General features: G+C 44.7%; 1 protein-coding gene across 4 annotated transcripts in view; it reads right to left on the bottom strand.

Annotated features, from left to right (window-relative positions):
- The window catches only part of CNR2 (cannabinoid receptor 2), a 40,385-nt gene that overhangs the window by 9,053 nt on the left and 5,701 nt on the right, over window positions 1-25,631 (bottom strand). Inside the window, exon 2 of one of the 4 annotated variants that reach the window (XM_061393365.1) lies at window positions 13,894-14,001. The exons of 1 other annotated variant lie outside the window; for it this stretch is intronic. The gene's annotated coding sequence lies outside the window, so the exon portion shown is untranslated. Of the gene's footprint in view, window positions 1-4,663; window positions 4,769-13,893; window positions 14,002-19,097; window positions 19,857-25,631 lie in introns of those variants that run through there. 2 more of the 4 variants (XM_061393371.1, XR_009731736.1) reach the window with 2 other exon arrangements.

Here is a 25,631-nt window from a genome sequence, read left to right as displayed (position 1 = left end):
ATTCACATATATTGTAATAAAACTTCAGAATGCCAAAGACAAAGAGAAAAAATTAAAAACAATCAGAGATTAAAAAAACACAATACCTGCAAAGGAATCACAATGAAATTTAAAAGCAGATTGGCCAAGAGCAATAATAATAGCCAGAAGATAGATGGCAAAAAGCTAGCTGTCACTCAAAATAATACAAATAGAATTATTCACTAACAGACCTTCACTGAAGAAAATCTAAAGGAGGTGCCATCAGAAGAAGGAATTCTCCGTAGAGGGAAGGATAGAAAGGCAAGAAGGAATTGTGAACAAATAAGTGAATAAATGTATGAGTAAATAAAAACATGTCTGTATAAAGCAATAATAGAAGAAGCACAAGCTGGTATCAAGATTGCTGGGAGAAATATCAATAACCTCAGATATGCAGATGACACCACCCTTATGGCAGAAAGTGAAGAGGAACTAAAACGCCTCTTGATGAAAGTGAAAGTGGAGAGTGAAAAAGTTGGCTTAAAGCTCAACATTCAGAAAACAAAGATCATGGCATCTGGTCCCATCACTTCTTGGGAAATAGATGGGGAAACAGTGGAAACAGTGTCAGACTTTATTTTTGGGGCTCCAAAATCACTGCAGATGGTGACTGCAGCCATGAAATTAAAAGACGCTTACTCCTTGGAAGGAAAGTTATGTCCAACCTAGATAGCATATTAAAAAGCAGGGACATTACTTTGCCAACAAAGGTCCGTCTAGTCAAGGCTATAGTTTTTCCTGTGGTCATGTATGGATGTGAGAGTTGGACTGTGAAGAAGGCTGAGCACCAAAGAATTGATGCTTTTGAACTGTGGTGTTGGAGAAGACTCTTGAGAGTCCCTTGGACTGCAAGGAGATCCAACCAGTCCATTCTGAAGGAGATCAGCCCTGGGATTTCTTTGGAAGGAATGATGCTAAAGCTGAAACTCCAGTACTTTGGCCACCTCATGGGAAGAGTTGACTCATTGGAAAAGACTCTGATGCTGGGAGGGATTGGGGGCAGGAGGAGAAGGGGACGACAGAGGATGAAATGGCTGGATGGCATCACCAACTCGATGGACATGAGTTTGAGTGAACTCCAGGAGTTGGTGATGGACAGGGAGGCCTGGCGTGCTGGGATTCATGGGGTCGCAAAGAGTCGGACACCGCTGAGCAACTGAACTGAACTGAACTGAATAGTGACTGAGACTGATTTGGAGGGGATAAAAACAGAGTGCAAGTAAAATTGTGAATGACAGTAACATAAGCCGAGAGAGAGGAATAGAGCTGCAGCTTTATTTAGGAAGTGAGTAACGGTATTGAACTGTGGTGCTGGAGAAGACTCTGGAGAGTCAGTTGGACTGCAAGGAGATCCAACCAGTCAATCCTAAAGGAAATCAATTCTGAATATTCATCATAAGGATTGGAACTGAAGCTGAAGCTCTAATACTCTGGCCACCTGATGCAAAGAGCCAACTCATTGGAAAAGATCCTGATGCTGGGAAAGACTGAAGGCAGGAGGAGAAGGGGATGACAGAGGACGAGATGGTTGGATGGCATCACTGACTCAATGGACATGAATTTGAGCAAGCTTCAGGGGATGGCAAATGACAGAGAAGCCTGGAGTGCTGCAGTCCATGGGGTCACAAAGAGGTGGACACAACTGAGTGACTGAACAATAACAAACGGAAATGATCTAATTTAGACTTTTAAAAATCAGGCATCAGGACTTCACTGGTGGTTCAGTGGTTAAGACTTCACCTTCCAATGAAGGGGTGCAGGTTCGATCCCTTGTTGGGAAGCTAAGATCCCACAAGCTTCATGGGCCAAAAGGCCAGACATAAACAATAGAAGCAACATTGTAACAAATTCAATAAAGACTTTTAAAATGGCCCAATAAACTTAAAAAAAAAATCAGGCATCATCCTGGCAACTAAAAATTGGCACTTACCAAGAGCATTGCCAATGAATGAACAACAAAGGCATTTGCCATCTGCCTCTACAGGAGATTGAACCCTGCTGCTATAGCTGTTGACCTTCAACAACCCCTGAGGGAGTTTAGGGTGGAGTGAGGCACCCTGTGCTCCAGGGAATCTGGTGGGACAGGTCTTTAGATAGTTGGATGTTTTTAGGAACAGATTTTATGATCTCAATCCTTGCATCTCCTCATATGTACAGAAGCCCTAAATCCCTTCATGTTGACATCAGATCCTCACAACTAACAAAAAACCTTTGTAAAATGAGTGCTTTGTGGTATCGAACTCCGCCTTCTCCAGAACCTTATATATTGACTTTCCGCCAAGGCCACTTTGGAGAAGTCTCTCAGAGCTATCTGAGATGCTGCCTCCCGGGCTGCAGTCCTCGTTTTGTCCCAAATAAAACTTAACTCGCCACTCTCAAGTTGTACATCTTTTTTAGTCAACAGTTATTGGGACCACGAAGGGACCCAGAGTGAACTTCCTTCCTTCAACTGGACTCCACGAGGAACTGGAGCTTTGGTACCAGCAGCGGCCCCTTGTGCCCATTCTTGGGGAGTGCAGATGAATTTGGGTAAATCTCTCCTAGTTCTCTGGAGAAGGAAATGGCAACCCACTCCAGTATTCTTGCCTGGAGAATCCCAGGGACGGAGGAGCCTGGTGGGCTGCCATCTATGGGGTCGCACAGAGTTGGACACGACTGAAGCGACTTAGCAGCTCCTAGTTCTCGAATCTGCTGTATTGGTTGAGATTCTGAGTTTTATTTGGTGGTGGAGGAGGTTCCTGCCCCCTCCCAGTAGGAAAGATACTGGCGAGGGGCCCAGGTGAAACATCCGGGGCATCCCACTCATGGTCTAGACACTGAGTGGGGCTTGTTTGAAAGATACTGAGAAATCCCCACCTAGGCAAAAGATACTGGGTGGGGGGCTGGCTGAAAGATGCCAGGGGAATTACCCACCCAGTGAAAAGGTACTGGGTAGGGGGACTCGACTGAGGAAAAAAATTAAGAAATACCCGAGGCTCAGCTTAAAGATGCTGAGGTTGCTCCGTTGTAGGGGACCGAATGGTCTTAGCTAAGCGGTAAGAGGCTGATCTGACACTTTTCCTCAATTCGACTGCCATTATAGAATTTGTCAGTATAAAAGTGAGGAGAATATATGAGAGCTTTGCTCCAAAGAAAAGGGGCAAGACTCCTCCCGGTTGGTTTCGGTTTTCTCAAGTGACTGAGGAATTTACGGGAGTGGTGGAAGCCTAGTCCTCATACTGTGCAGTGGTCCCATAGGGAAACCCACTAGTTAATTAAAATACTTTTTCATCTGGGTGTCATACATAAGAATTGGCCGTTCAGCCACCTGAGCAGCCATGGTGGTCTTAGATTGCTGGAGGCAGAATCTGAGACACGCAAGAGGAGCTGAAATGACTCTGGGATGACTCCTAGAGGAATTAAGCTCACAAGCAGCAGATGGGCCCACTACACAAGTTCACTAGTGATTTTTATCCCTGACAAATTCAGCTTAAAATGGGAAACGGAATCTCTCAAAAATAGAAATCAAGGAGTGTCAGAAAGCCAGCATCTGACTAACACTCCAGCCAGATTCATGTATAATACCTATGGAGCTCATACTCGCAAGTACCTAGTTAATTGAAGAAATTGTACTAAAAGAGATCTCAACCTAAAATGGCCAAATTGGGGTTCTTTTGATATTTCAAAATTGATAGTTTTGCATGCACAATCAGAAAAGGCCGGCTGTGCTTACTCTGACTGGTATCTAGAAGCTTCTAAAAGAGGAAATGATAGAGTAACTTCTTCACAGGAAACCAACAAGAAATTGCTTGAAACTGTATCAGAACTAAAAAAGGCTGCTAGCACTGACTCTGCCAGGTCTCAGGTCTAGTGGAACTGGGAAGTCACGTTTGGCATTTACATCATTTGGCTTTTGATTTCTGGGTATCTCTTTGCCTTTTGTTTCAGAGTGTGACTCCTGGCTGGTGAAGTTCTGGTTTGGTTTGGTTTGAGTGTGCAGACATCTGGTACATACTACTCGAGCTAATATGGGAATTGCTCATTCTAAGGTTCCACACTCCACCTGGTAAACCCTTGGAAAAACAGATTTTTTTTTTTTTTTGACTGGTCAATCTATAGCTATGACAAGAGAAACGGCCTAAAATATTAGATCTTTATTGACAATAGGATAGGAAAATGGACTAAAGTTCCCTTATGTCTAGGACTTCCTTCTGTAATTAACAGCCTGGGGGTCTGATCAAACTAAGACCCTCACTTCCCTAGAGGGACAATCACTGCTGGGACCAATCTGCCCTTGATATAAGGACCGAGTTGAGCACTATCTGGTCTAAATTCTGGCGATAAAACTATGATCACAGATCATAATTTTATCATAAAAAATATTATTTTTGACAATGTGGTCACAATATTCTTTAGACTCCAGAGAAAGCTTGAAGAAAAAAATTATCTTTTTAAAAATTCTTGCCCTTAGGAAATAATTCCGCCTGGAATGCGGGAGACCCGGGTTCGATCCCTGGGTCGGGAAGATCCCCTGGAGAAGGAAAGGGCAACCCACTCAATACTCTTGCCTGGGGAATCCCATCGAGGGAGGAGCCTAGTAGGCTACAGTCCATGGGGTCACAAAGAGTCAGACACGACTGAGCAACTTCACTTTCTTTCATACCTTTAGACCAGAGCTCTCTGGATCACTCTAGACCATCTCTAATTCCTGAAACCAAAAGGAAAAAAAAAAAAAAATAAAGGGAACAAAGCCTTTTAAAATCTTACTCTAACCCCCCCCTTTTTTTTTTACAACTAGTATTCATAACTGAGTTTGGAAATTAAGCAGAATATCTTCATTGTACCTAGGTTTAATATAAGTTAACTATTATTATATCTGTTACAAGTTTGTCAGCAAGGAAATTACCTCGAGTGAAGAAACTTCTAAAAAATATTAAGAATAATTATTCTTTAGGAATATCTGTCTAAAATAGTCTCTCCAGATTGGGGTAACTTGAACTTCTAAGGGTTGTGGTAAATTAAGTGTTGGAAGTGTATTGAATAGCTAAGTCATTTCCAAATAAAATAAGATTTTGAAACATTTACTACTGAACACTAATTTCCTTTTACAGAGAAACTAAAGATTTCTGGGATTAAAAATGAATGGTATTTGGGGTCATCCTAAAATGTTCTAAGAAAGCAAAGGGTTTAGAAATTATCACTGGTATTTATGCTTACCAATCTATAAAATGCTAAAATAAAAGTCAGTTCTTGGTTGCTTAAGGGAAGTAGGAAGTGTGTTTTCGGTAAAGAAGGTATGAGGAATGGAACTGCATTTTGTGAAGGGAAAAGGAAGTAAACCTGCCTCACAGGTGGCTTTTTAGGATGGAAGACCACAGTCATGGGTACAGAAAGCGATGAGGTTTGTGAAACTCGAACCATGAAGAAAGAGCTTTGTACATAGTCAGGACTAAGTTTTTCTTTATCTCTTAAATGATCTGTTCTAAAATCTTTTATTGTTACTTTGACTAAGTGAATAGCTATTGTTTCACAATGACATATAATCCTATCTGACTGAGTTCTAAACCTTTTTGATATTTGTTGACAAAACTTCCTAAATCCTTCTAATGAAGATGTCTAGCTAACTTCTGGATTCTTCAGAGGGCCCCTGAAACACCCCAAAGAGAGATATTACACTAATTTGGCTCATTTTGTATACAGAATTACATGGAGAATATTGTCAAGTGAGTAATAAGTCTCGGGTTATATTGTATTGTAAATGTTACTAATATAGATATCCTAGAAACTGTATGATAGGACTTCCCTGGTGGCTCAGATGGTAAAGCGTCTGTCTACAATGCGTGAGGCCCGGGTTTGATCCCTGGGTCAGGAAGATCCGCTGGAGAAGGAAATGGTAATCCACTCCAGTACTGTTGCCTGGAAAATCGCATGGACAGAGGAGCCTGGTAGGCTACAGTTCATGGGGTCGCAAAGAGTTGGACACGACTGAGCGACTTCACTTACACTTACAGAAACTGTATGGAGTTCCTAAAATTCTGATATGTTTGGGTAAAATGTTATCAGGCATAATTCTAGTTACTATCTCAATATTGTCATAGCATTAACCAAGTTCTGTCTCTTCAAGAAGATTTATAAAAAGAACTTTTGAATAAATACCAGTTTCTGAACTGAGTAAGGATTCTAATAGAAAACCTGATGACTTCACAAAGGTTAACAAAAGGACTGAATGAACTGGTGAATATGCTTATAACTTTTATGGTTTCTATCTGAAAAACTACTGATTTGAATCTGTGTTTCCCAGGTGTAAGAAAAAAAAAAAAACCTTTCCCTCTAATTATGGCAGTAGTTTGGTAAAATTATATTTTATAAACAAATTGAAACATTTATCTTTTCTCTCTTCTGAACCCTCCAGAGATTGGAATCTCTTAGTTTCCAGTAACTTTATCAGATAAGTTAGGAAGGTTATCTCAATAACAGGTACAGAAATCTCAAGGAATTTTGGAGACCTTGAGAAGGGAGGAATTTATTTAGATCTGTTAGGCAAAATCTGTGATAAGTCTTTGGCATGACTTTCCTAGCCCTGAAAGATTTTATTTTAAAAATCTGTGATAAGCTTTTGGCAAGACTTTCCTAGCCCTGAAAGATTTTATTTTAAAAGTTAAGTCTGAGACTATAAAAGTCTCAGCAAAGCAAAAAAGTCTATGATCAATTTTGGTTATATAAATCATGCCAAGTTTATTGAGACCAGACCTATATTACAAACAGGTCTTAATTAGGTTATATTTGGTAAAAATGACGGTGATTTTAGGGAGAAGGGGCTTCCATGGTGGCTCAGATGGTAAAGCATTCACCTGCAATGTGGGAGACCCAGCTTCGATCCCTGGGTTGGGAAGATCCCCTGGAGAAGAAAATGGCAACCCACTCCAGTACTCTTGCCTGAAAAATTCCATGAACAGAGGAGCCTGGGGGGCTAGAGTCCATGGGATCACAGAGAGTCGGACATGACTGAGCGACTTCATTTTCTTTCTTTCTTTAGGGAGAAAGAGATGTTTCAATGAATGTTAAATCCCAGTTTGTTAATGGAGGTCTGTATCTACTAAGACTCATTTCCTGGATAGGTCTTTGCTGTTAGGGTATATTAATATAAAATTTAATTGAATTATTGAAGGACACTCTAGGGTTGTTTTGAAGTTTATCTCAGTAATCTGTCTTTGGATGAAGATCAGATGCCTCACACATAACCTGCAACCAAGACTGGAAGAAGATATAATTTAAGGAACTCTCTCCAACATGGATGGAAGGACCTTTCACCTCCATGGTACTCTTAACTAGCTCATGCCCAATGAAATCGAAGGGAAATTGACTCAGGTTAACTCCCACTTCCAAAGGCCCCTGAGCTGGACTGGTCTATAGAGAGGCCTGCTGACCTCAAACTCACCTTAAAATGATGCTCAAACAGAGGAAACTACACTACCCTAGGACGAGAAGAAGATGATGTCAGAAGCAGAAAGCTTGCCCAAGATGCTGATTTGACTTGTGTGATCATTTATAATGTTTTCTTGATTCCTTGGACTTATGCCTATCAATCAAATGTTTTCTATCATGGACGTGATTCTATGCTAGTTTAAAACTCAATCCAATTGTTGGTTTGTGGCCAGTTACCTGTGCCTAGTACTTCTGGGTTACCTTGGTGGATTTCTGTTCTCTAGGGCTCTGATTGGATACCCCTAGGAAATTATTTTAGATGAGTGTTCAGTCCTGTTCTATCTATTCATTATATTACTAGATGGGATCCTCTCACCTGGCCAATTAGTAATACCTGCTCTGATGCTGGCCATAGATTTAAGTTTTCTCTTAGGGTCATTTAAACTCAATCGAGTGATGAGCTAAGTCTCAATAAAAAGTTAATTTCTCATCCATTAAAAGGAAAACTCCCACAGTTATGGGGAGGATGTACATGGTTAACACCAGGCTATGGTCATTTAAGTTTCAAGGCTCCTCTATGTTGGGAAAGGTTAAATCATACTAAAAATGATCAACCTGGTAATTATGAGACAAGGCTGGGTACTTTATGAACTATGCCTGTTATTACCCTTAAAGAGAGTGATTGGTATGGAACTCAGTGGACTTGTGGCACTAATTTATGGCCTTGACATCTACAGGGATGGATATGAAGGTGTAGCCTGGGATTCCTATGAATTTAAGGTCATACTTGTTAACAAATTAGAAGTGACCCCAACCAGTCTATCATTGGTATGATCCCAGTGGGTCAAAGATCTGTATTCTACTAGTATGACCATTTAGCAGCTTGTGTGTGTATGTGTGTGTGCCTTCAATGGGGTTGGAGGATGTAATTGATCATATCTAAGCCTTAACAACTTGCATAAGCTTTAAACGATAGTAATTGGGCTATTAGCCTATTGAATTCTGAGATCTCTATGATGAGAAAGGAAGCGCTACACAACTTCAAGGTCTTACAGCATCTCAGGGAAATGTCTGTGCTATAATTCAAAGTGAATGCTGTATTTTCATACCTGATAAATCTTTTAATGTAACACATTTGATGACCCAAATGAAAAATCAGACTTCTGCTTTAAAAGACCCATTCCGTAGTCTTGACGATCTTAAAAAAAAAAAAGAAACTGGTTTGGTGTGGGAGGCTCATGGCTAAAATATTTACTTTTAATTCCACTAATGTTTTTAACTATACCATTTATATTTTGCTTGTTTCACAAGATTATTATTTCTTGTATTACCAAGTGTATGACTGAGCTTCCAACGAAAATGATGACTAGACTTGAAGCAGTTGATTAAATGTATAGTTCGATGTATGATCAATGATGGTGATAGTGTAACTCTAGGTATGAAAAGATGCAATGAGAGGAAATAGTTTCCTGGACCATAACTAGAAGAAAGGTGTCCAGAGATCTTTGACTATTAAGATTTAATCCAGTAACAGCACATTGAGTGTCTTATCAACAAACACCTTCAGAACTGGGAACAAGCCTTCCTAGCAACACGGGACAAAATGGTCATGAAATGCCCCCGAAAGTTTGGTCAGATTGATGACCACAAGGGGGCCAGGTCAACTACAAATTGTCACTTACCAAAAGCATTGCCAATGAATGGACAACAAAGGCATTTTCCACCTGCTTCTATGGAGATTGAACCCCCTGCTGCTATAGCTATTGACCTTCACCAACCCCTGAGGGAGTTCAGGGTGGAATGAGGCTCCAGGGAATCTGGTGGGACAGGTCTTAATTTTATCAATCCTTGTACCTCCTCATATCTAGAGAAGCACTAAATCCCTTTATGGTGACATCAGATCCTCATGACTAACAAAAAACCTTTGTTAGCACTCAACCTAAATTGAGTGCTTCATGGTATTGAGCTCCCCCTTCACCAAAACCTTGTATACTGACTTCTCCCACTGCTGCTTTGGAGCAGTCTCTCAGAGCTGTCTGAGATGCTGCCTCCCGGGCTGCGGTCCTCATTTTGCCCCCAGTAAAACTTAACTCACAACTCTCAAGCTGTACATCTTTTTTTAGTCGACACCAGCAATGCAGGACAAAATGCTGATGAAATGGGCCCCAAAGTATGGTCGGATTTATGACCACAAGGGGTGAACTACAAATTGGCACTTACCAAAGGCATTGCCAACGAGTGAACAGCAAAGGCATTGGCTATCCTCCTCTACGGAGATTGAACTTCGTGCTGCTGCAGTTGACCTTCAACACCCCCTAAGGGAGTTCAGGGTGGAATGAGGCACTCTGTGCTCCAGGGAATCGGGTGGGACAGGTCTTCAGATAGTTGGATGTTTTCAGGAATGGGTTTTATGATCTCCATCCTTGCATCTCCTCATACCTAGAGAAGCACTAAATTCCCTCACAGTGACAGCAGATCCTCATGATTAACAAAAAACCTTTTGTAGAATGAGTACGTCACGGTATTCAGCTGCCCCTTCACCGAAACCTTATATATTGACTTTCCCCCACTGCTGCTTTGGAGCAGATTCTCAGAGCTATCTGAGATGCTGCCTCCTGGGCTGCAATCCTCATTTCCCCACAAATAAAACTTAACTTGCAACTCTCAAGTTGTACATCTTTTTTTTAGTCGACAAGCTAAACATCCAACTCATGAAATTAGACAAAGAGCAACAGCAAAAATACAGAGAAGGCGGAAGGCAAAAATAATAAGAGCAGAAACTGATGACATGGTAAAACAACTGAAAATAAGATGCTCTGACCAAGACCGAAACTAGTTCTTTGAGAACATCATAAAACAGACAGACCTCAGGTAAGATTCCTCAAGATAAAGAAGAGAGCCTCCAAATAAGAAAAATATCAGGCATGAAAGAAAACAGTCAATTATCCTTTGAAAAGATGTTTAACCTCAATAGCATCCACAGAAAGGCAAGTTTCACTATCACCAGATCAGCCAAAAAATGAACCTGACACCCTGCGTATTGGAGAGGTGTGGAGGGCAAATGTTCAGTGCTGTGATGGGGGTGTGAGTTGGCACAAACACTGGTGAGCAGTTTCCCCAAATCTAATGAAGCTAAAGACAGCCACTGCCCTGGAATGCACCAGTTCCGCGCCTGAAAATGTTCAAGGATGTTAGTTTCAGCATTTTTGAAATAGCAAAAAACCACCACCAACCACAAAAGTCCAACTGGAAAATGCATAGATAAGTTATAGTACATGCCTACAAAGAACTACATAAAGCAGTAAAAAATGAACTAGAACTAAACTCATCAACAGGGGTAAATCTTACCAACACAACGTGGAGCCAGAAGTCCAATCCCTTAGGAGAATGTAGAAGTCTTATAAAGCAGATAAAGGGAGCTGGAAGATAATGGCAGAGGAACTAGAGAAGTAGGAGGGAGGGCAGATTTTTTCCAGACTAGATTAGAAATCAATACCTTGCCTGAGGCAAAGCGAAAAAGCTGTTCCTCTCTGTGGATGTCTTGTGTATTCTTTACTGGCTGTTTTTCGGTCTCAAAACATTAAATAGTAAAACACTAAAAAGTAGTTACTATTGAAAAGTGGAAAAATAGCTACATTGAAACACAATAGTATTTTATAAAGTTTAAATATTTTACTTAATATTCAAAACAGGATTTATTATAGTTTTCTGGCACTCATTTAAATTTTGTTCCCCAAGTGAGACCCTACGTCTGGTCCTGTTAGAGGTTCTCAGGGGGTGGGAGGTGGGACGAGAGATGTCTGTGGCTTTCTGAGCAGTGGTTTCCTGGTGTGTCTGAGTGGGAAGACCTTAACCGCATTTTCATATCTTCGCTCACAATAACCTCCAGGGTAGGTGTGCTTATGCTCACTTTGTAGAGGAAGAAGACTTAGGAATGATAAACTCTTTGGGCAACCTGGACTCAATTTCCTTATTTATAAAATGCAAATAATGTTGGTAACCTCATTATAAAGATTTAGTGAATTAATACATAAAATAGGGGACTTAGCTTGTGACCCAGTGCTTAAGAATCTGCCTTGCAATGCAGGGGACGCAGGTTCGATTCCTGCCGAGGGGCAACTAAACCTGTGCTGCAATGAAAGATCCTGTGTGCTGAAACTAAGACCCACTGCAGGCTAGTAAATAAATCTTTTTTAAAAATACTTAGAAGTAGAAGAAGTATAGAAGAGATCTCTATACTTTATTGAGCTGTTCCTAACTTAGAACCTGCTCAGGATGACCTAGTTATTTAAGCGTGAGAATTGGGGTTCACAGACTCAATGAACATGAGTTTGAGCAGACTCCAGGAGATGGTGATGGACAGGGAAGCCTGGCGTACTGCAGTCCATGGGATCGCCAAGAGTCAGAACTGTGGTACAAGTCCAGCTCTGTCTACACCGGTACCCTAAGTGTGGTTAATCTGAATGGAGATGTGCTTTGAGTGTAAAATACACACCAGATTTCAAAGACCGTATGGAAGAAAGACAGAAACATAGCTCATTAGTAATTTTTTAATACTAATTACCCGAGATGATAAATTGGGCTAAATAAAAACATTTACTTTGCCTGTTTCTTTTTATTTACTTAGTTTTTCCTGTGACTACTAGAACATTTAAAATGACAAGTGGCTCATGGGACAGTGCTAGCCTGCCCCAGCGTGCTGTACTTCTGGTGACAGCAGAGTCAGAAGTATTCAATTGCAGCCGCCACTGACAGCCCCAGTTGGACTCAACTGTTTGCCTAACCATTCCTCAAATAGTTCTGCTCCAAACCCACACCCCATGCTTTGGAGTCTTAATCTCTGGCCCTTCAGGGAAGTCCTAGTTCTGCTTTCTACCCACCTTTGCCCCAGAGGTTCCTTTCCCGGTTCATCTTCCTTCTGGACTCATCTTTTATCTTGTGCAGTCTTCCTCGAACCACAGTCAGACACCACTTTCCCAGACTTACTCTGTGTATATTATAACCTGCTCTGATTAGTCTTTTCTGCAGCCATATTAATAACTGCACCAACCAACATGCTATGCAATTTAACTTCTACAAAATATTTTTTCTCAGCTACCATCTAATGTAATCCATACAACCTCTGATAGAAGAACTGTGGTTATTGTTATTGTACAGATAATGGAGGCTCAGAGATGTTACTTGAAGGAGGACACACAGTTTGTCAAGGTCAGAGACTGAGCCTTCATTATTTCTGGGTCTTCGGTGCCTTGCACAATGCCTGCTACATGGTCGATGCTCAAAAACTTCTTTTTTTTTTTTCAAAAACTTCTTAATGAATGCAACCCATTTGGGTGGAAAGCGGCTGTCTCCAATGCAGTAGATCCCAAGTAATATTAGGGGAAGCACACTGATTGAAACCGCCCACCCTGGGTAGGCACCACAGTGACCATTTGCATGAATTGTTTTATGACAGGAGATCCTGATAAGGAATACGGAGCTAATAAGCCACCACCAACAGGAAGAGTTCGGGAAAGGTCGAAAGGAGACACCGTGTGTCCATACGCTTCCCAGAATCCCTCTCGCTAGCATCCGTCTTGGCTGAGCAATGCGTGTGCCACCAGGAAAGACTCTGAATTAGAATGATTGGCCAAAGACCACCTGGAAACTAATCCCATCACCATAAAATCCGAGACTGTGAGCCATGAGGCAGAGCAGTTCTCTTGGGTTCCCTTACCCTCCTGCTCTCCTCCTGGGTGCCCTTTCCCCATAAAATCTCTTGCTTTGTCAGCACATGTGTCTCCTCAGACGATTCATTTTCGAGTGTTAGACAAGAGCCCAGTTTCAGGCCCTGGAAGGAGTCCCCTTTCCTACAACAGTAAGGGTGTGAAGGGAAAGGGGATCACGTTGGGTAGGTTCTAATCCTAGCCCGGTGATCTTATTCAAGGTCCTAATGCCTCCGTTTTCCCATTTCTCATCTGTAAAATGGGTTTTTGTGAGGATTTAAGTAAATTAATAAAACATATGGAAGTGCTTATTATTATTATCTTCAAATGGGATAATTCAACCTGCTTGGTGAACTTGTTAAGAATAATGTGCCTGGTGCATTGTAAGAGCTTAATGAGTGGCAGCTCTTGTAATCCAGTGTTTGGGTTTGGTTTATTTTTTTTTTAATTTTTTAGAGAGCAGAATGCTTTTTACCCTCAAAGAAACCTGTATTCATAAGTCAGGTAAAAGCCGAATTCATGTTACCTATGTCTGCTCTTCCAGGCAGCCCGGATTCCTCTTTGGAGCCCTCAGGCTCCAAGGAACAGATAGAAAATCTCTCATTTAATACACCGCTATCGTTTTACCATCAAGGAAACTAAGGTTGGGGATATAGTTTTCTAAGTCAGACAAGGCAGCACCAAAATGGGATCTAGACTGCATATCTGCATCCCCCAAGCCACAATCAAAACCCTCATGCTGTGCGCGTAGAAGTGACCCTACCTGGAAAAGCTGGAGAGGAGTGCTTCCCTGAGACTGACACCCTTTGCTGAATGTTGCCAAGGCCACCCCTGAGTGAGACCGGAAATGGTGCCAGCCGAGTTCTCAGCCCTGGGTTGAATGAGTGAAGACACGTGTAAGCCTTTATCAGCTCCCACACCCCTGTTCTGCCACTGCTGGGTGCTTCCTCCCTGCGCCCCTGCAGCTCCAGTCCCATTTCCCTCCAACTCTCTTCCCCTATTTCCCTTAGGAAACATCCCCCTCGCCCCCATTAAAGAATGGCTTACCCCACGCAGAGTCCAGCCTAGAAGGCGGATGCTCGGATGGTGGTGGCCAGCATCGGTGCCTCACTCAGGCTTGGCGTGACCACCAACCTATGGTTATTGTCCAAATTAAGTAAGGGCAGGAAATGCAGACTTCTAGATGGAGGACCCAACAAGAAAACATCCGACAACAGGATGCACAGAGCCACAGGAAACCCAGTTCCCTGTCTGCCTTCCCTCTGAGCAGATAGAAATCTCTTTTGGAGTCAGAGCTTCTGGCTTCTAGACAAGCCTTCCTCCAGGGCGAAGACTGGTCTGAGAGCTCCAAACAGAGAGAGACACTCGGTGCTTTGCTGCAACGGCCACTGTTCCAGTTCCACCTCTGCCATGGCTGGTCATGTGACTTTGGGCAAGTCCCTTCAACTTCCTGAGCCCCTCTTCTCATTTGTGAAATGACAATGACAAAACCTGTCCCATTCTCCTTGGGAAAACCAAACTGGCTGACCACCGCTCCCCCACCCCTACCCCTCCCATGGCTTTTTAACCATGTCCATGGGGAGGCTATGATGGGGTACCAGTCCTTTCAAAGTTAGCAGAGGCTTCACGTCTGTGTGTTTGTTAGGGGGAGGAAAGGTTCTTCTTCTTCTTCTTTTTTTAATCAGTTGTGTCAATGGAGTTCCAAATATTAGGTTTTGGTTTTCAAAACCATTTTGTGACCTGACTTTGTACACATGTAATATTAAAAGAGAAACCACCTGATGTATGGCAGAAACCAACATAATATTGTAATTATCCTTCTATTAAAAATAATAAAGGGGAAAAAAATTCGGTGGGAGGGAGAGAAACAACCAACCAAGTGCTTTTCCCACCAAAGAAAAATGCCAAAGCCCCCAAACTACATGACTCTCTTTCCCCAGAGAGCACGTCCAGTCTGCAGTGGGTGTGCAGGACCTGCAGTTCTGACTCCTGCCGAGTGTCTGGGAAAAAAGCCTTGAGAGCCAGGAAGCTGCTCAGAAAAGAATCACCTGGGGTTTTTTCTGACCTGAACTGAAAGTGTGAAGTGAAAGAGCATCACAGTCCCAGCTAGCTCCTCTGTACTGCTGTGCTGAAAGCCCAAAGGCACTGGGGTCACAGGTGAGTGAGCCGGCCCTGGCCTTTTGATGGTGGCTGCCACCCCTGCAGTGAGAAGCTGAGATTGTAGACTGGCAGCAATCTTTTTTTTTTTTTTTAGTGTCAGACCATACTCCACGGCATGTGGGACCCTGGTTCCTTGACCAAGGATTGAACCCACACTCCCTGCGTTGGGAGGCAGAGACTTAACCACTGGCCCACTGGGGAAGTCCAGGAACCATAATTTTTTATCTCTGACTGGGAATGGGGAGGCCTGGGTTCCAGTCCCTGTTCTGCTACTGAGTGACTTTGGGCAGGTCCTTTCTCCTATCTGGGTCTTTTCTCATCTTCAAAGCAAGTAGATTGCTGGGTCACTTCTTCGGTCTCCTCTGGGAAACTCACCATGTTGGATCCCAGTATCACACAGGCTTGGCAACCAGACCTCTCTGGATTCAGCCAGCCCTGGATTCAATTCCTGCTCTGTACCTTGTGGGCTGTGTGATGCTGGGCAAGTTACTTCACCTTCCTGAGCCTCTGCTTCATTCACCTGTAAACCAGGAGAAACACTACCCATGTCACACCATCGTGCAATCAAATAATAGAAATTTACAAAATGTACGGTGGCTTACAGTATGTGTCCAATGAAAGGCAGGAAATAATAGAGTTAGTTTATAGAATTCTTACAGGATTCTGGGCTTGTTCCACTTTTGTCTGAGAACTTAGGCACCTAGAAAGTTCTTCAGGACTTCCCTGATGGTTCAGTGGCTTAGAATCTGCCTGCCAATGCAGGGGACACGGGTTCAATCCCCAGTCCAGGAAGATCCCACATGTTGTGGGGCAGCTAAGCCCGTGAGCCACAACTACTGAGCCCACGCTCTAGAGCCCATGCTCCGCAAAAAGAGAAGTCACCACAATGAGAACCCTGAGCCCTGAGACAAAGAGTAGCCCCTGCTCGCTGCAACTAGAAAAAGCCCACGAGCAGCAACGAAGTGCAGCCAAAAATAAATAAATAAATAAAATTTAAAAGAGAAAATAAAGTTTTTCATTCATCCTTAGGGGACACTTTTTTTTTTTTTTGGAAAAAAAAAGCCCCAAAACCAACCTTGTTTGAGCTGCATAAATAATCCATTACTAATAGATCAGAGTTAGGCTCTCCACTTGCTTCCCAGCTGGCTGGGCTCTTGGCGCTACACCCAATCATAGGAAGAGTGTCATGAGGCCGTCCTTACCCCTTTCTTCTCCTAGTTTCCCTCTGTGCTTGATAGCACTTGGTTGCAATTGCCACAAGTTTTTCTGGAGTTTTGGACTGTGGGCTATATTCCTTTGCCCAAATCTTATTTATTTTATCAGGCCCTATATCAAAAGTCTCCTCCTCCAGGAAGCTTTCTCTGGTTTCTTCTTACTGCTCCACATGGATGAAACTTATTGAGTCCTACTGCAGGGATCACCGCCTACCTTCCATTATTTGTGCCTATTCCTTGTATTGCTTCCTGGACTGTGAGTTTCTAATTTTGAGAATAGAATCTGGGTCAGGGAGCAGCAGCATCTTTGTATTCTATTCCCCCTTACACCAAAAAGAGTTTGCAGTAGATTCTTGGTGGAGATCTTCTCATGAAGGGCCTGAGCTAAGCAAAGCAGCCCTATGGAGCTGGAACTCAGCCCACATAAGCAAGGCAGTTCGATGGCCCCCAAGCCACTGCTCCACGTTCCAAAGCCACAGCAGATATTGCCCATTGCTCCCAGTCTTCCTGTGCCCTAAGCCTCACTCTCAGCTTCTCACCATAGTGCTTCTGGCCCGCAGATCCAGACTTCCGGAAAGAGGCGGGAACCACAAGCAACAGGTCAAAAGCAGAAAGTTAACTAGAAGGTTGGTAAATGTCCAGGCTCTTTAACCTTATAAACAGACCACCAGGATAGTCATTCCTAAAATGGATTTGGCCGTGGAGGTGGGACGGCATGTGGAGGAAGGAACTTACAATTTCTCTATCAATATGAATCAGAGGAGAAGGTTGTTGATGGGAGTCAGAGTATAGAAACTGCCCTAGGACTCCCCTAGGTCTAAAAATCTGCCTGCCAATGCAGGGGACCTGGGTTCAATCCCTGGTCTGGGAAGATTCCACATGGCCTGGGACAACTAAGCCACAACTACCGAGGCCTGAGTGCTGCAACTACTAAAGCCTTGCCCGCATGAGCCTGCGCTCTGCAGCAAGAGAGGCCACTGCAACGAGCAACCCCTGCACTGGAATTAGAGAGCAGCCCTCACACGCCGCAAATAGAGAAAGCCCGTCAGAGCAATGAAGACCCACTGCAGCCAAAAGTAAGTAAGTAAGTAAGTAAATAAATATATATATATACTTTTTTTTTTTTTTAAAGAGGAGAGATACAAAGAGCTGCAAAGGGGTTATTTTCCAAGCTGATTTCTCCAGTATATTCCTCCTGGATTTCCAGCCCTTGAGCACAGGGCCCTGGTAAAAAGTAGGCTCTTATGTATCCTAAAGTTAACTTATTGAATGAATGAATGAACGTCTATTAGAAAAAAAGCGGGTTTCTTCAGATTCTCATCTTTCCTTTCCCCTCAGCGGCCAGGAAGCTCCGAGTTGAATGCAATGCAGGCCAGCAGTGCTGGGTCATTCAAGATTGGTTCCTCATTTACTTCTTGGTCCTTTTAGGGGTTTCTAGTGCTTTGCTTCTATTTCCACTGCTCTAATTCATAACACAGGCCACCTCCAGTCCTTTTAGGAAATAATTTGTAATTTACAGAATTGGGGCAAAAGATTATTGAGGTCTCCTTGATAATTCCTTTCTAAATGCCTATTGCTTGTGGAAGAAACCCAGTCCCTATGAGTCTCCCTTGTGGGGCTGAAGGCTTCTCTCCCAAGTCCGCTATCTATACACCATTCAACATCCCCACCCAGAGGTCCGCGGAGTTACTTCCTGCTGTCTGGACACTCATTCTCCCTCGATCTTCCTTCCTCATCCATCTGCATCATCTCCAGCCTCTCCTCCCAGGAGGAATTGAGCTACATGAAGCCTGAGGCCTCTTTCCACTGTAGTGAAGGTTAAACGTCAAGACTTTGGAATGAATCATTGTAGGATTCAAATCCCAGCTCTGCCACTGATGGGCTGTGTGACCTTAAGGCAAGTTACTCAAACTCTCTGGGCCTCAGTTTCTTCATCTGAAACTGGAGAAATTAATACCTGCATTCTTTTTTAAAAACTGTTCACAAGTTTATTGCTGAGTTGCAAAAATGTTTCCCCTGTAGTATCTGCATGCTTGACGTCCACATGAGATAATTATTTAAAACGAGCAATAGCTTGGCTGCCTAACTGAAAGGTAGAGTTGTGAGTATGATGTAGTAGAAAGAAAAGGATTCCAAGTTAGGAAGCAGGTACTCAGGGTTTGAACCTGGCACTGAAAGTGGACGTGTTAGTTGCTCAGTTGTGTCCGAGTCTTTGCAACCCATGGAGTGTAGCCCACCAGGCTCCTCTGTCCATGGAATTCTCCAGACAAGGATACTGGACTGGATTGCCTTGCCCTTCTCCAGGGGATCTTCCCGACCCAGGAATTGAACTCAGGTCTCCTGCATTGCAGGCATTTTCGTTACCATCTGAGCTACCGAAGCTGGCTTTGGGACTGGTTAGTTCTGCGGAGAAGTCACTAACTCTGTGTGGCCCCTGAACTGCCGTATGAAAAGAAGATCGAAGGATAGTAGTGATGGGCCTTTGTATTGTACTACTGCCCTCTCTTTGATATCTCATTTAAACCTGATCTTATTTTCCGAATTTTATAGATAAAGAAATTGGGGTCCAGGGATGCTAAGAGGGTGGCTTTTCAATATCTTCTTTTCAACTACCTTCAGTTCAGTTCAGATCGTGTCCGACTCTTTGCGACCCTATGGACTGCAGCACGCCAGGCCTCCCTGTCCATCACCAACTCCCGGAGCTTGCTCAAACTCATGTCCATTGAGTCGGTGATGCCATCCAACCGTCTCATTCTCTGTCGTCCCCTTCTCTTCCCGTCTTCAACTACCTTACACTCCAGCAACTTTCCTTTCAAAGAATGGACCCATCAGGCCCACATTCAGAGTATATTTTATTTGACAGTTTGCACAGCAGGGGAGGGCTCATAGCCATTATATGAGGCAGGTGGCATTCCTCGAGCAAATGGGTTCAGAAAGGGCAAGGCCTTTGCCCCCAGTTTATAGCAAGTGGCAGGCCAAGCCAGGACTTGAGCCTTCGTGTTCTGACAAAGTCAAGTTGATAAAGGGACAGGATCTGGTGCATGACTCTGCCCAGGTGACACCAGACACTGGCAGTCTTTTGCCTTTAATCCCAGGGGCAAATCACATCTCTTTTCTTTTTGTCTTTTTCCTCTTCTGACCAGTTTCACTCTGTCATGCCTCCATTGCTAGCATTCTCTGGCCTAGATTTTAGTCCTGTCCCCATCAGCCTGGTGAAGTCCCGGTCTCATCTCTTCACCCCAACAGATCTGCCAGACAGGCTGAGATCCAGCCCTGGCTCAGCCGACTATTAGCTCTGCGCCCTCAGATAAAGTCACTTACTTCGTTCACTTCTTTCCCTCAGTTTCCTCACCTGTAAAATGGGAATAACATATAGAATATATTTCTTCGGTGACAGTGAAGCAAGAGAACTAGCTGGGAAACATCATGCTTAATACAATGCCTGGCCCAGAGTTCGCCTGCCAGCGATGGCAGGCTTTACATCTACCTATAAGGTGTATACGTATTGTAATGTTCTCCTCTCTTTCTCAAGTTGCCTTGTCTGCTATGCCCTTGGGCTGTATGGGTACAGAGGCCTGGTTCCTGGGAGACAGGAACCAGAGGTGGGACGATGTTAAGAGAACAGAGGGAGAAGATCCTATTTCCATTCAGAATTTTTGGAACTGAGTGAACAGGAAGCTGAGAATGTTCCTGGGAGCCTGGTGGGTTATTAACCAGGCTGGGGCAGAGAAGTCAGCATAGGGACCTCCCTGGTGGCCCAGTGGTTAAGACTCCACGCTGCAATGAAGATCGAAGATCTTGTATACCACGACGAAGACCCCGCGCAGCCAAATAAATATTTTTTTAAAAAAAAGAAGCAGCAGCAGCCAGCACCCATCAGCCTGCAATTATGGGGCGAGCTCTGGGCTAATGAGACAGGAATCTGGATTCCAGTCCAGATTTTGAGTAGAACTGTTCTGTAGCCACCTCAGGCAAAACAGTCCCCTTTTCAGAATGTCCATCTGCACCAGGTAAGATCTCAAAAGTCTTCTCGTTTGGTCCTTTCAATTTGTGAGTTGTGCAATTAACCTTGTGGGCTGGGGCAGGGCAGGGTGGAGGCGGGGAGTGGGTGAGGGGATCTGTCAGGTTGCAAAAGAGCTCAAGTGAGAAAGACTCGAGCAACAGTTCTCAAACTCTGTGGGCTCAACACCCCTTTACCATCTTGAAAGTTGCCCAGATCCTCAAGGGCTTTCCTTGATACAGGTCTTTCAAACAGTGACTGGTTAGAAACTAAAGCTGACAACTTAAAAATGATATTTAATCAACCTGTTCTGTGTGAAAGAGATAATATGTTTTTAATGCCAATAATTTTGGGGGGTAGATCTCTTTGCTATCTAGCAGCTGGACTCTCATCTCTGCTTCTGCATTCAGTCTGTTGTGATATATCATTGTGGTTAAAGTGTATGAGGAAAGGGGGTTTGTTGCTCTCCCCTGGAGCTTCCTTTGTGGCAGGCACTATGTGGAGGCCTTTTACCTACACGCCCTCTCTCCTTTATCCTGCCAACTCCTCTTTCGGATAGGTTCTTATTTTCACTGTCTTAGAGATCAGGAGGAGAAGGCAATGGCACCCCACTCCAGTACTCTTGCCTGGAAAATCCCATGGACAGAGGAGCCTGGTGGGCTGCAGTCCATGGGGTCGCTAAGAGTCAGGCATGACTTAGCGACTTCACTTTCACTTTTCACTTTCATGCACTGGAGAAGGAAATGGCAACCCACTCCAGTGTTCTTGCCTGGAGAATCCCAGGGACGGGGGAGCCTGGTGGGCTGCCCTCTATGGGGTCGCACAGAGTCGGACATGACTGTAGTGACTTAGCAGCAGCAGCAGCAGAGATCAGGAAAGTGAGGTTCAGCTGGAGGAATTTGCCCAAGGTCAGACGGCTTGTAAGTGGCAGAGTCAAAACTCAAAGCCAGGATGCTATGTTCCACTTGGCGCTGGAACCCGTCCATGAAGACCAGGCCGGCTTGTCTGGAGATGGGCAGAGGTCTTTCTCACACTCCAGGTAACAGTCTCTTCCCTGGTGTCCTTTTCTACCTTCCCTCCTTGGACTGCTTCCTCTAACCAAAGCCTCTCACACCACCGTTAGGGCCAGGGCACTCAAAAGTCAGCTCCAAGAGGGCTGGGGCTCATCGTCTAGTTTGCTTCCTGCTGTGTCTTGGGGGCCTAGAACTCTCCAGCTTGTGGAAGCTGCTCAAGGAGCATTTGTCAGATGAATTGGTTGAAGGAGTTCTCTGACACTTGTGAAAATCCCCAAGGAGGGTTCCCTTCTTCAAGATGCTCGGAGCAGGGACTTCCCTGAGGATCCAGTGGCTAAGAAACCACCTTCCAATGCAGGGGATGTGGGTTCCATCCCTGGTCTGGAAAGATCCCACATGTGGGAGGATCCCACAAGGGGGGTAGATATGCCCCCCAAAATTATTGGCATGAAAAACACATTATCTCTTTCACATGTAACAGGTCGATTAAATATCATTTTTAAGTTGTCCGCAATGAAGTCTGTGAGCTGCTACTACTGAGCCCGTGTACCTAGAGCCCTTGATCCGCCATGCAACGAAGGAAGCCCCTGCAAAGAGAAGCCCACACACCACAACTAGAGAAATGAAGCTGAGCACAGCAATGAAGACCCAGCACAGCCAAAAATAAATAAATAAGGAAAAAGCTAAAAAAAAAAAGTCCCGCATCGATACAACCGATCCTTTTAAGGGGGAAAAAATGGACGATATATCAGAAGAAGGGCATGGCTGGCTTAACATTTCAAAAGTGCCTCGCTAAGGATCTGTGGCAAAAAGACTTGGGTAAAAGCTTTCAGAGCCTGGCCTGCCTGCCTGGCACGTACCTGGCAGAGTGGAATCACAGGGTGGAGGGACTGTACCTTAACGGCGGTGGACCGAGCACTGGGCTTTGCGTGTAAACTCAGTCACTCCGCACCATAAGGTGGGCAGGGTGGTTCTATTCTCCTGTCTCTCATTCACAGACAAGGAGACAGAAGCACACGGAGATGAAGTGACTCGCCTGAGGTCATACAGAGAGCAGAGCCCACCTGGAACCCAGGTCCAGGTCCATCAGCCTCATACCTCCTGCTCAGTGGGGTCTTGTACCTTTCTCCTGGGGACCTCCATCCTTGGAGGGGAGGGGGGCGGTTCTTCAAATACTGTAAGTACATAGCCTTCCCTGTTTCCTGCTTTAGCAGATCCCAGGAGACTCAAGAAGGGCGCCTTGGCAGGCTGTCTGAAATGTGTCTTAGTTCTGGCCTACAGGGAGCACCTCTGTGACTCAGGGCATCACTTTGATTCTGTGCTTTTTGTCTTCATATTCATTTATTCATTTATCTGTGGCTGCGTTGGGTCTTCACCGCAGTACACGGGCTCTCTCTGGTTGTGCATAGGCTCAACAGTTGTGGTGCACAGGCTTAGTTGCCCCAAGGCGTGTGGAATCTTCCCTGACCAGGGATTGAACCCGTGTCCCCTGCAATGACAGGCAGATTCTTAACCACTGGACCACCAGGAAAGTCTCTATCCTCATCTTTATAGTAGGACTAAAGTTCTATTGTTCTCTTTCAAAGAAAACCCGCTACAGAAAATTTTAGGAATTCAATCATTAGGGCTTCCCTGGTGGCTCAGGTGGTAAGGAATCCACTCGCACTGCAGGAGACTCAGGTTCAATCAAACCCAGGTTCAATCCCTGGGTTGGGAAGATCCCCTGGAGAAAGGAATGGCAACCCACTCCAGTTTTCTTTCCTGGAGAATCCCACGGACAGAGGAGCCTGGTGGGCTATAGTCCATGGGGTTGCAAAGAGTCAGACACGACCTAGAGACTAAACCACCACCACCAATCATTACAGTGTAAATGCCTGGTAAGAGTCTATGGCTCCCCTTACCCTTGAGGGTACTTGCTGCTGGTGAAAGCTTGGTCAGGAGCCACTGGGAAGCCTGGTGAGGTGAGTGGATGGGTTTGGGAGCATTGTTGCTGCTGCTGCTGCTGCTAAGTCGCTTCAGTCGTGTCCGACTCTGCGACCCCAGAGACGGCAGCCCACCAGGCTCCCCGTCCCTGGGACTCTCCAGGCAAGAACACTGGAGTGAGTTGCCATTTCCTCCTCCAATGCATGAAAGTGAAAAGTGAAAGTGAAGTCGCTAAGTCGTGCCTGACTCTTAGCGACCCCATGGACTGCAGCCCACCAGGCTCCTCCGTCCATGGGATTTTCCAGGCAAGAGTACTGGAGTGGGGTGCCATTGCCTTCTCCGGGAGCATTTTAAAACTGTTAATTACACCTGGAAGAGGGTGGTTACCCCTTCCACCTGTGAAGTATTCTCTGTAGGACAAGCAAGGCGTTGTAACCCCGGGGTGCAGAAAGGCCATTAAAATAAGATGAGGGCTTTTTACAGTGGCTTCTCTGCACAGCAGAGAGTGGGAAAAGGTTAACCACGTGTGGTAAGTATTCTGAATCCCCCTGTGGTTTCTTTGCAGGCTGTTCTGCCTCTTTCTGGCTTGCTCAGATCCCAAAGGGTGGGGTCCCTCCCTAATCTTGATTCTGATTGTTTCTAGGGTTGCAGCAGCCCGGGAGGGGAGGCTGGTCCTGGATCAGAGGCAGCAGTGGTGGGGTGATGATGCGGAGAGCCCTGGAGGCTCAGCCCTTGAAACATACCAGTGATCATGACAAAGATAGAAAGTAACACTGAGTGAGTGCTTACTGTATACTGTGGGCCAGACCCCAAGCTACACACTTTACACTTAACACATACATTCTACAGGACAAGCCAGTGAGGGAACTGGTACGACTTCCATCCTATAATTAAGGGAACTGGCACCAGCAAAGAGGCTCTGTTGTCCGTAGGACTTCAGGCCACCAAGATCTGTGAGTGGTAACAGAGTGGCTAGAGGGTCACCAGGGCGGCTGGACAGGGGCTGGTGATAAATTAAACTCAGTGTGGGTACTCAAAGCCACGGAGAGATGAGGAGAGGCCAGCGATCTGGGAGTTAACCCTTACGGGCGCTCCAAGATAGCCCTCTACGATACCGTGTGTTCATGTGTTTTGGGGAATCTGTCTGGCTTCTGGCCTCTGTGGCCGTGAAGAGGAAAGCACGTTAGCATTTCTGGCCTCGGATCTGGGATCGGATCCAACAAGACTGATTCCTTCAGTAACTTGAGCGTTAACCTGGATTTCTATCTCCTGCTTCTGTGAAGAGAGGTGATAAGCAGGTAAGAATCCACTCAAAAGCTTCCCTAGTGGCTCAGTGCCTGCAATGCGGGAGACCTGGGTTCGATCCCTGGGTCAGGAAGGTTCCCCTGGAGAAGGAAATGGCAACCCACTTCAGTATTCTTGCCTGGAGAATCCCATGGACGGAGGAGCCTGGTGGGCTACAGTCCGTGGGGTCGAAAAGAGTCGGACACGACTGAGCGACTTCACTTCACTTCAGATAGAGGTTTAAGAGACAGCCCTGAGTCACAGATGTGAGTTCTGATTCTGCCTTTTGTGAAATCTGTGGTCTCCTGGGCAAATTACCTCACCATCCTGAGCCTCAGTGTCCTTATCTGTAAGATGGGGAGAATGAAATTATCTCCCCCCAGGGATGCTGGTGAAGACTGAACGGGGTGGTGGTATACATACAAAATGTATAGCAAGTTGCCTGGCTGGCGCTTAAGAAATCCTCGTAAACGGTAGCTTTTGTTTTGGCTGTGCTGGGTCTTCACTGCTGCATTCGGACTTTCTCTAGTTTCGGTGGGAAGGCTTCTTGCTGCGGTGGCTTCTCTTGTTGCGGAGCACAGGCTCCAGCGTGCAGGCTCAGTGGTTGTGGTGCACGGGCTTAGTCGTCCTGCGGCGTGTGGCATCTTCTCAGACCAGGGATCGAACCCATGTCCCCTGCACTGGCAGGCAGATTCCTAACCACTGGACCACCAGGGAAGTTCAGTATTAGCCATTAATGTTTATCGTTCTTGTGTGCATTTTCTCTGCCAGGTTACTTAAGGATCATATCCAAAATTTCAAAGAGAGAAATAAAACAGAATGAGGTGATTGGATTACACTATCTTTCAGCTTTTCTGACTCAGGAACTATTTCACAGTAACATATAATTTTACAAACCCCAATGAGA

Source organism: Bos javanicus, chromosome 2 (genome assembly GCF_032452875.1).
Source record: "Bos javanicus breed banteng chromosome 2, ARS-OSU_banteng_1.0, whole genome shotgun sequence".
In the NCBI taxonomy this organism is placed as follows: Eukaryota; Metazoa; Chordata; class Mammalia; order Artiodactyla; family Bovidae; genus Bos; species Bos javanicus.
This window is presented reverse-complemented; position numbering and strand designations above follow the sequence as displayed.